The sequence below is a fragment of the Aulonocara stuartgranti genome (assembly GCF_965226115.1).
Source record: "Aulonocara stuartgranti genome assembly, chromosome: 1".
Taxonomy (NCBI): domain Eukaryota; kingdom Metazoa; phylum Chordata; class Actinopteri; order Cichliformes; family Cichlidae; genus Aulonocara; species Aulonocara stuartgranti.
This window is the reverse complement of record NC_138939.1, coordinates 5,466,355-5,477,130: the sequence shown is the minus strand read 5'-3', so window position 1 is coordinate 5,477,130 and position 10,776 is coordinate 5,466,355.

Here is a 10,776-nt window from a genome sequence, read left to right as displayed (position 1 = left end):
CTAAATCTGCAAGTGTAGTCTTAAATAGCACACTTTATCATAAAGAGTGTTTATCTTTTCCTGGATGGGCTGCTTGCAAAGTGGTGGAATAAATAAAGAAGACACTTCTTCATGCACCATTAGACCACCCATTAAGGCCTTATTTAGACTGTAGCTTTATATTCATATTCATAAAAAGGAAAACAAACCAGATTCAGAATTACAGTTAACAGTTCATGACATTAGTGATTGCCTGGTTTTCATTTGAACTACCTTTAGGTAAAGGTCTACATTTTTTGGTTGAAATGTTATCATAAGACTTTTCCAGTGACAAAAATATAAGTTGATTATGCTCTTAAAAATTCTTATCATATAATTACAAGCTAAGGTCAAAATGTTGTCAAAAGAATGTGGAGTTACAAAACAAATGGTCAAAGCCTAACAGCATGAGATTTAAATGTGACAGGGAAGCTGTTGCAGTTTTCTTTTTTGTGAAGAATGGCAGCTGTAGTTGATAAGTAAACAGACAAAAACAGTGTTTGTGGCAAAATACAAAGCCAACAAAATATTCATCATGTTTTCTGATATTTCACAGATATTTGGTTTAGAGGGTCTTTTATTCTCTACAGGTACGGTTCTTTTCTTTAAAGAAAAACGAAATCAGTCACAATATTGTGTTGTTTTATGTCCACTAAACTCCTGATAGGCTTTATTATTCACAGCATAGTTTCCACTGGGAACTGCTTCCTAAATTAAACATCTTTTCGAGCATTTAGTGCACGTGGACACGATTACAAAGAAAATTAATCAATCCAGTGAACAGTATAACACTGCTCACAAGAGGAAATACAGCTTGTAAAGTAGTGGATTTGTTGCAAAACCATTAGCTGGTGATTGTCACTCAATGCATCTATGTCATTTCTTAAAACAGCCCACATCTCAATCTTATTCTTCATGTTTGTGTTTTTATTCATCAACAAGCAGCCTGACAGCATCTTCTCTGCTTATTTCCCTCAAAGGGTCCTGGTTCTGCATGCTTGAAGAATCACCTTGCGCCGCAAAAGCAGTAACCTAGCTGAACTTGTCTGTCAGTCAGAAAAATAGACTCTTAGGAGATATTACGCTTCTATACCTGGCTGCTCATTGACTTAGAGCTGTCAGTCTGGATCCAGCTGCTACGCATTTCATTCCAATTTATCAGAGAAGCACTCACCCATCCTTTCACTTGAATTGACTGTTCTTTTTCTAACTGATGGAGACACGAAGGTGATTATAGCTTTGTATTTACTGCAAGATTTTTTAAAATGTTTTTAAAAAGCTCACGTGATGTCACTGTAATCATGCACTAAATTTTCATAATAGATACTACAGACAGGCACATTGCAGCCTGTGCATATAATGGAGTGCTAATTACATACATCCACTCTCTGCAGTATTGCCTCACTACAATATGTGTGTGTACATGTGATATCACAATAGTATTTGGCAACAAAATGGTAAAAGAACACAAAGGCTGAAAAAACAAAGCATATAACAAGTACTTTGTCAGGGGACTGGGTCTCTAGCATTTTGGGTTTATTTTGTATTTTTGACTTCTGTTATGGTGGAGTAATGTTAAGTTTGTGTGTTATTATTTAGTTAGGATTTAGTTTAGTCTAGTTCATGTTTTATCTATGTGTCCTTATTTATTAATCTTTTCTTGTTTCCTGTGTTAGTCTGACTTGTCCTCTTTGTTTAACATGCTTGTGTCTCCCTTATCTGTTCTCATGTCTTGTGTTGTCATGTCTATGTCCCACTATGTTTCCTGTTTTATTTTGAAAGTCTTGTGTTTCCATGTTCAATGTGTTTAGTTTGCCTCCCCTGTGGTGTTTGGTTTGTGTCACCTGTGTTCAGTGTTGGGAAGGTTACTTTTAAAATGTATTCCGTTACAGAATACAGAATACATGCCCCAAAATGTATTCTGTAACGCATTCCGTTACGTTACTCAATGACAGTAACGTATTCTGAATACTTTGGATTACTTAATATATTATCATGCTTTTTACAACAACGTGAATGTACTATTGCTGTGTGATTTATTACTATTACTCAAGGTCCGCGACTCCGAACTGTAGTAAAGGGACCTCTGACTAATACGGCGGGGTCCCTGTCGGCTTGTAGCCGAAAAATAGCTTTACTTTGTTGTGTGGGTCAACTTTTCTTGCGAGAGACAGAGAGAGGCGTTGAAAGGCTGCTCCAACGGAACTTATTGTTTTCGGAGGAAAACACGAACACGGTGTACAGTCGAGTCCTAATAGCTTACTTACAACTGGGCTCGTCAGGCACTCTTCTTGGCTGAAGTGGTTATTATTATATTTACATGCTTCCAGCTCCCGTTTTTCCTCGACGACAACTCGTACCTTTCCACTCCCCTTTTTCTCCCTCCTCGCGCTCACAGACACATAACGTGTATGGCAGTCCATTCTCCCTGCAACACGGACTACACTGCCCATGATGCTACATTCTTTAGAGCTATGCTTGTAGCATTCTGCCTGTTAGCTTAGCACAACAACAACGAAAAGGCGCTCTCTCACCCAGGAAACACACAGTCTCAGAGAGAGAGAGAGCGTCGCCCTGTAACCATGGCAACCGTAACGCTGCCGCCTGGAACAACAGAACGTAGCTGTCAAACAAAACCTAAACAGTCCTGACCCGTGACAAAATGAAACAGGAAAGTACCGCAGTGTAATCCATTTATTTCAACAAAGTAACTGTATTCTGAATACCACCTTTTTAAACGGTAACTGTAACGGAATACAGTTACTCATATTTTGTATTTTAAATACGTAACGGCGGTACATGTATTCCGTTACTCCCCAACACTGCCTGTGTTTCCTCAGATGTTGCCACTTCCCTTATTACGCTTCTGTGTATTTAAGTCCTCTGTCTTCCTCTGTGCATTATCAGGTCATCTGTTTGTATCACTTCATGTCATGTAAGGTCTCAGGTTTTTTCATGTTTCTGTTCAGGTTCATGTTTTCTCTGCCTCAAGTCTTGGTTTTTTCATGGTCCTGCTCAGATTCATGTTCTCATGTCATAGTTTTCATAGTTAGTCTTAGCTGTTCTAGTTTAGTTTTGCCCCAGTTTGCCTTGCCTTTTTTTTTTTTTTTTTTTTTTTTCGTATTAGCCAAATAAAAGACTCACCTTTTGTTATATCTTAGTTTTCTCTCGCCTGTGTCTTTTGGGTCCGCTCCACAAATACACCGGCCATTCCGGCCGTTACATATTTTTTGGCAACTGAAATTACAAACACTTATTAAAGCAAAGGGAGTGCATGCACAGGTATACTGAACAGTGCACTGTGCAAAATGTAGTGTTTACAAAGATCAGTTAATTGGTATGCGCTAGCTACTAAAATGCTTTGCTGTCAAAACAGCAGAAATGTAAACCTGAAATCATTGCTGATTTAATATATACTTGCCAAACAATTAGAAATATGACCCATACTGGTAAACCCTTTTTAAATTCATATGTTTTTACTTATGGTTTACACACAACCTGCTGGAAAATCATCCTTGGAAACCACTTCGAAAGGTGCAGTTGTCTTAAGAAAATAATTGATTGGATGAAGAATTTGTCTGTCGCTGTTTATCATAGGCTAGTGCCAACCACTCGATCACAAGAAGATGTACAGGCTGGGCCATTTATATGGATACACCTTAATAAAATGGGAATGGTTGGTGATATTAAAGTCCTGTTTGTGGCACATTAGTATATGTGAGGGGGCAAACTCCTCAAGATGGGTGGTGACCATGGTGGCCATTGAGAAGTTGGCCATCTTGGATGCAACTTTTGTTTTTTCAATAGGAAGAGGGCCATGTGACACATCAAACATATTGGTAATGTCACAAGAAAAACAATGGTGTGCTTGGTTTTAACGTAACTTCATTCTTTCATTAGTTATAAACAAGTTTCTCTTTGTTCACAGCCATTGACATGTCGAAGAGGTTAACACGTGAGGACTGGATCGAAATTGTGTTGATATCTGTTGAACGCAGTAACCGGGTCATTGCAGCAGATTTCAATGCGAGAATTTGCAGAATGGGCAAAACAAAAATTGGAACAGGACCCTCAGTTCATGCAGAAGATTTTGTTCAGTGATGAAGAAAACTTTTATGTGAATGATGAAGTTAACAAACAAAACCACCGCTATTGGTCTGACACTAACCCACATTGGATGGATCCCTCCAAGACTGTTGGAACAACAAAAGTGATGGTTTGGTGTGGGTCCATTCTTCATCAATGGAAACCTCAAGGCAACTGGATATTTGAAATAGTGCGCATGCGCCAACCAGTGTGCAGCCTGTTACAGTCGCTCCTGCTTTTCTCTTAGTTTAGCTTTTTTTTTTCTACGTATTCTTTTTTTTCCTGACTTGTATTTTCCTCCGTTTTCTATCTCTTACTCAATCATGTGGATTGAGAGAGTTTTTGTTCTTCTGGTGGCCGTGGAACTGTTACTTTTATCAAGGAACGGGACCGCGGCACATCTCCTACACGCACACGCACGGACTGTTTACTCCAGAGATCAGCTGATCGCCCTGATGCCGGCCGGTTTGCTGGCCAGGCCCGCAGAAGTACCAGCTGAAATTTGGAGGAAAACACATCGGGGATGCAGAGGTCAAGGACAGAAGAGAAGAAAAAAGGTGACGGTGAGACAGCGGAGGCTCAAAGCGAGGAGGAGGTTTAAACCGTGTCTGCCGTCTATCGTGATGGGTAATGTGCGATCGTTGGCAATTAAAATCGACGAGCTCTCAGCACTGGTACGGAGTCAGAGGGAATACCGAGAGTGTAGCCTGATGTGTTTCACCGAATCATGGATGCACCAGGACATTCCCGATGAGAATGCTTCCGTGGAAGGCTTCCACACTGTTCGGGCGGACAGGGACAGCATCGCTAGCGGTAAGCGGAAAGGAGGTGGGCTTGCTGTTTTAGTTAACAACCGGTGGTGTAACCCTGCCAACATAAAAATCAAAGAAAGGATTTGTTGCCCGGACACTGAACTGTGTGCTGTTGGACTCAGGCCGTATTATTTACCCAGGGAATTCTCTCACGTCATCTTGGTGGCTGTTTATGTACCCCCCTCTGCTAACCCCACAGCTGCATGTGACACTATCCACTCTGCCATAGCTCGGCTACAGACTCAGCACCCGAGTGCCTTTATTGTGATCTCGGGTGACTTCAACCATGTATCACTGGACAATACACTACCAACATTCAAACAATATGTGGACTGTCCCACCAGGGGAGAGAAAACTTTAGACTTACTGTATGCTAACGTCAAGGATGCATACAGCTCCTCCTCCCTCCCCCCACTTGGTAGGTCAGATCATAACCTGATTCACCTCACCCCCCGCTATGTGCCAATTGTGAGGAGGGAACCTGTGACCACCAGGACTGTCAGGAGGTGGTCAGAGGAGGCCTTAGCGGAACTACAGGGCTGTTTCGAGGTGACCGACTGGGAAACACTCTGTGAGCCTCACGCCGAGGACATCAATGGGCTTACTGAGTGTATCACAGACTACATAACTTTCTGCACCGACTCCATTGTTCCAGCTCAGACTGTTCATTGTTACCCAAATAACAAGCCATGGGTGACTAAGGACATCAAAGCCCTCCTCAACAACAAGAAGAGGGCTTTCAGAGGGGGCAACAAAGAGGAGGTGAGGAAGATCCAGGTGTTACTAAAGGACAAGATCAGAGAGGCTAAGGACAATTACAGGAGGAAGCTGGAGTGGAAACTCCAGCAGAACAGCATGAGAGAGGTGTGGAGGGGCATGAAGACCATCACTGGATTCAGGCCAACCAACAGCAGGGGAACTGAGGGAGGTGAGAATAGAGCCAATGAGTTGAATCTGTTTTTCAATAGATTCGACACCACAGTGTCTGCTCCTACCCCCACAACCTCACCTGTAGTCAGCCTGGAATCCAGAGCCACACCACTGTGCCAGCCTCTCTCTTCACATGTTGCCTCCTGTGAGATTCCTGACACCCCTCCCCCACCCATCACCTTCACTCAATACCAGGTTGAGATGCAAATGAGGAGACTTCACTCAGGCAAGTCTGCTGGACCAGACGGAGTGAGTCCCCTTGTCCTCAAGACCTGTGCCCCCCAGCTGTGTGGAGTCTTTCATAAACTGTTTATGCTGAGTCTGAGTCTGCAGAGGGTCCCGGTGATGTGGAAGACATCATGCCTCGTCCCTGTACCAAAGAAGCCACGTCCCAGTGGCCCCCAGGATTACAGGCCCGTGGCATTGACCTCCCACATCATGAAGACCCTGGAAAGGCTCATCCTGGACCAGCTGCGACCCATAGTAAGACCACACCTGGATCCCCTTCAGTTCGCTTATCAGCCTCGTCTCGGAACTGAGGACGCCATCATCTACCTGCTCAATCGTGTCTACACCCATCTGGACCAGCCGGCAAGCACTGTGAGGGTCATGTTTTTTGACTTTTCCAGTGCTTTCAACACCATCAGGCCGACCCTCCTGGGTGATAAGTTAGCAGCGATGCAGGTGGATGCTTCTCTGGTGTCCTGGATTGTTGATTACCTGACAGGAAGACCACAATATGTACGTCTCCCACAGTGTGTGTCTGACAAGGTGATCAGCAACACAGGGGCACCACAGGGGACTGTCCTCTCCCCCTTCCTCTTCACCCTCTACACCACAGACTTCAGCCACTGCACAGAGACATGCCATCTTCAGAAGTTTTCTGATGACTCTGCGGTGGTTGGATGCATCAGCAGGGATGATGAGACAGAGTACCGGGCTGTGGTCGACTCCTTTGTCACGTGGTGTGAGCAGAATCATCTGCAGCTCAACGTGGCAAAGACCAAGGAACTGATCGTGGACTTCAGGAAGACCAGGAAACACTTGACCCCTGTTTCAATTCAGGGGGTCAGTGTTGACATTGTGGAGGACTATAAATACCTTGGAGTACACATTGACAATAAACTGGACTGGGCTAAAAACACCACAGCACTTTACAGGAAGGGCCAGAGTCGTCTCTATTTTTTGAGGCGACTGAGGTCCTTCAACATCTGCCAGAAAATGCTGAGGATTTTCTATGAGTCTGTTGTGGCCAGTGCGATCCTCTATGCTGTTGCATGCTGGGGGAGCAGGCTGAGGGTCGCAGATGCCAACAGACTTAATAAACTAATCCGTAAGGCCAGCAATGTTGTGGGGATGGAGCTGGACTCCCTCAAGGTGGTGTCGGAGAGGCGGATGCTGTCCAAGATAAAGACAATGTTGGATAACACCTCCCACCCACTCCATGACATGCTGGTCAGTCACAGGAGCACGTTCAGTGAGAGACTGAGATTACCGAAAAGCACCACTGAACGACACAGGAAATCATTCCTGCCTGTGGCCATCTCCCTGTACAACGCATCCACTTAACACACTGTTTGCTGCTACAACTACACATGTTTCTTTTCCAACTATTTATTTATGAGTGACTTATGTATGTATGTATGTATGTATGTATGTATGTATATATATGTATATATTGTACTATTCTTAGTTAGTGTATTGTCTGTCTTGTCTTAATGTTGGTTTAAAATGGAGCACTGTAACAAAAAATAATTTCCCCCAGGGATCAATAAAGTATTCTGATTCTGATTCTGATTCTGAAATTGCTACATGATGATGTGTTTCCCTCTTTATGCACTGAAGCTGGCACGTTCCCTGAGTTTTTCCAGCAAGATGGTGCACCACCACATTATGGGTGCCAGGTCCAAGCATTCCTAGATGAACAGTTTCCTGGAAAGTGGATTGGCTGTCGTGGGCCAGTTGAATGGCCCCGAAGGTCTCCCGATCTGACCCGCTTAGACTTTTATCTTTGGGGTCATCTGAAGGCAATTGTCTATGGTGTGAAGATGCAAGATGTGCAGCACCTGAAACTACAGATACTGGATGCCTGTGCTGGCATTTCTCCTGCGGTGTTGCTATCGGTGTGTGAAGAGTGGGAGAAGAGGGTTGCATTGACAATCCAACACAATGGGCAGCACATTGAACACATTTTATAAGTGGTGAGAAACTTGTAAATAACTAATGAAAGAATAAAGTTACGTTGAAACCAAGCACACCATTGTTTTTCTTGTGACATTACCAATAAGTTTGATGTGTCACATGGCCCTCTTCCTATTGAAAAAACAAAAGTTGTATCCAAGATGGCCGACTTCTAAATGGCCACCATGGTCACCACCCATCTTGAGGAGTTTGCCCCCTCGCATATACTAATGTGCCACAAACAGGACTTTAATATCACCAACCATTCCCATTTTAATATGGTGTATCCATATAAATGGCCCACCCTGTAGACAAGAGCTCACAAATTTTGTGAGCTCTGCTTTAAATTTACATGGATCATTTGTGGAATGTTTTAATTACTGCTATGCAAATCTTCCATTCTGCAAGGATACGGAGGTGTTTTATTACAATATGTAACATAAAATAAGTTTAAGCAGACATGTAGGCTACCATAGGGTGAAGTGATTCTGCAGTATTAAAGCATAGTAAAGCATAATAAGCAATTGGAGTTAAAAATGAAGTCATGGAATCAATGTATGGACAGAAATGTATTATAAACTTTTGACTCATCAAAGTGGCCACCTTTGACAGATATAACAACTGAACACACCCATGGCATTCTTTCTTGCTAAGACATCAGAATAAGGCAAAGAGGTGTACCTGGGCCATGAAACATCAACTGGAAGAAGGTATTATGGACTGATGAATAAAAATTTTAAATCTTAAAAATGGAAGTTCTGCAACAGATATACGAAGAACTTTCTGAAAAATATTTTTGTATTGTATTTCTATTGTAGAAATGGCTTTCTTGCTGCAACTTGTTGAACCTGTTAAACCTGCAGCTTGCAGCCTTCTCTTTAACCTCCTAAGACCAGAAGTCTTCTATGGCGTGCGTTTTTAATCTCTCTTTGATATTTGGGCATATTGGGACGCGATGAATGTAAAAACAAAGAATCACCGGATTTTTTTATTTTTTTTTTACCTGATTTTTGTTTCTAAGAAAAATGAGAGCCACATATGAAGACATTTGTTCTAAATGTTGATAAAACAGAAGCAGTATAATGTCCTCGTAAGTGGTTATCAGGCCCTTGAGGAGCAAAATTTAGTATTTTGGTCTAGACAACCCAAAATGTGATGTCCAGGATGCCAGGTCCTAGGAGGTTAAAGTTGAAACTGAGACTTAGTTACTATGACCACTATTAAAGCTGTGCTTGAATCTGTTGCCCTGTGAGCCCCCCCATATGGAAAAGATATATATAAATCTTATAAAGTTTGTATCTGTCATGTGTGAAACTTGTATGAAAAGCATATAAGAGTGAAAACAGATATAAGATCCCTTGAAAAATTATATAATGAAACTTGTATGTTTTGGATACTTACTAAAACAATGTATGAAAGTAATGAGAAAGTGGCCACTTTCATGAGTAATCACATATAAGTTTTTACTATTTCTTTTCCGTATGGGCCTGTTCACGCAAGCTGCTAACTCTCAGAAACTCTCAGAAAGGCTTTGGGCCCACCAGACCCCTTAACTTTCTTTCCCATTTCTCTATAGGAAAGACCTACATACGAGTGTTATGATGTTTCTTTTCCATTGTTAATTGCCCCTTTCTTACAATTTTTGTTGCAACACACTATTTTCTGAGGTACAATACTATTCAACTGATGCTCTGTCGATAGTCTGTAGTGTTGAGTGGCTTCTATTTCCTCCTTTGGCCAGCTTATTATCCCTGCAGGGTATCGGATGACTGGCAGGATAGAGATGTCTATTGCCCGGATCTTGTTTTTGCCATTCAGCTGAATCCTCAGGACTTGCCTTACTCTCTGCAGGTATTTGGTTGCTGCTTTCGTAGTGGCCTCTTCATGGCTGTCATTTGCCTGTGGGATTCCAAGGTACTCATAATTATTCTCAATGTCTGCAATGTTGCCTTCTGGTAGTACAACCACCTCAGTTCTCACTACCTATTCCGTTGTCATTGCTGCAGATCCTCATGGTATGGATCAGTGAATTGGTGTCTTGTTCACTCCTGGTATACAGCTTGATGTCACCATTAGACTAGATGTTGAGTCTTAAAGATTCCTTAGGTTATAGAAAACAAACAAACTAAAAAATAATTTAATTTGAAAACATTCCTCCATTAAACCAAAGGTACCTATAATATTGGGTCAAACTGAACATGGCATGTTTCCCTTGAGATGCAGACACCTAAAGATGCTTGGAGAGATGAAGACTGTTGCACAGGTAGTCTAGCTCTACCAGGATGACATGTCCATAGGCGAAGCTGCATAATCTCAAAAGTAGAGATATGAACACATACTGTACTACAGGAGGAAACCTGAACAGGCCAGGACTGTAGAAGTGTATCAACTGAGCCCCAGGACCAACGTCCGCTTCTTTGTGCAAGAAGGAGCAGACTAAATACTGACACTCCTTTAAGCTGGTTTTATGGTCGAGCAGAGGATGGTCGCTGTCTGCTCCACTCAAGAGCCTACACATTTGTCTTTAGTGAGCTTTGTTCTTTGATGCAGGCAGTGTATGAAGGCTGTTTTAATACTGGTTAGTGGGCCTGTGACCCCAGTAAGGACCCAAGACACTCAGTATGCTTGAGATGGTTTTTATTTACAATTATGTGTGTTTTTTTTTTTCTTTCCTCATCCCAACAGCTTTCCAGCTGTCTCAACCAGTTCCTCTCTCCCCCAGGTCCCAGTGTCACTGAAAAAGGGAGAG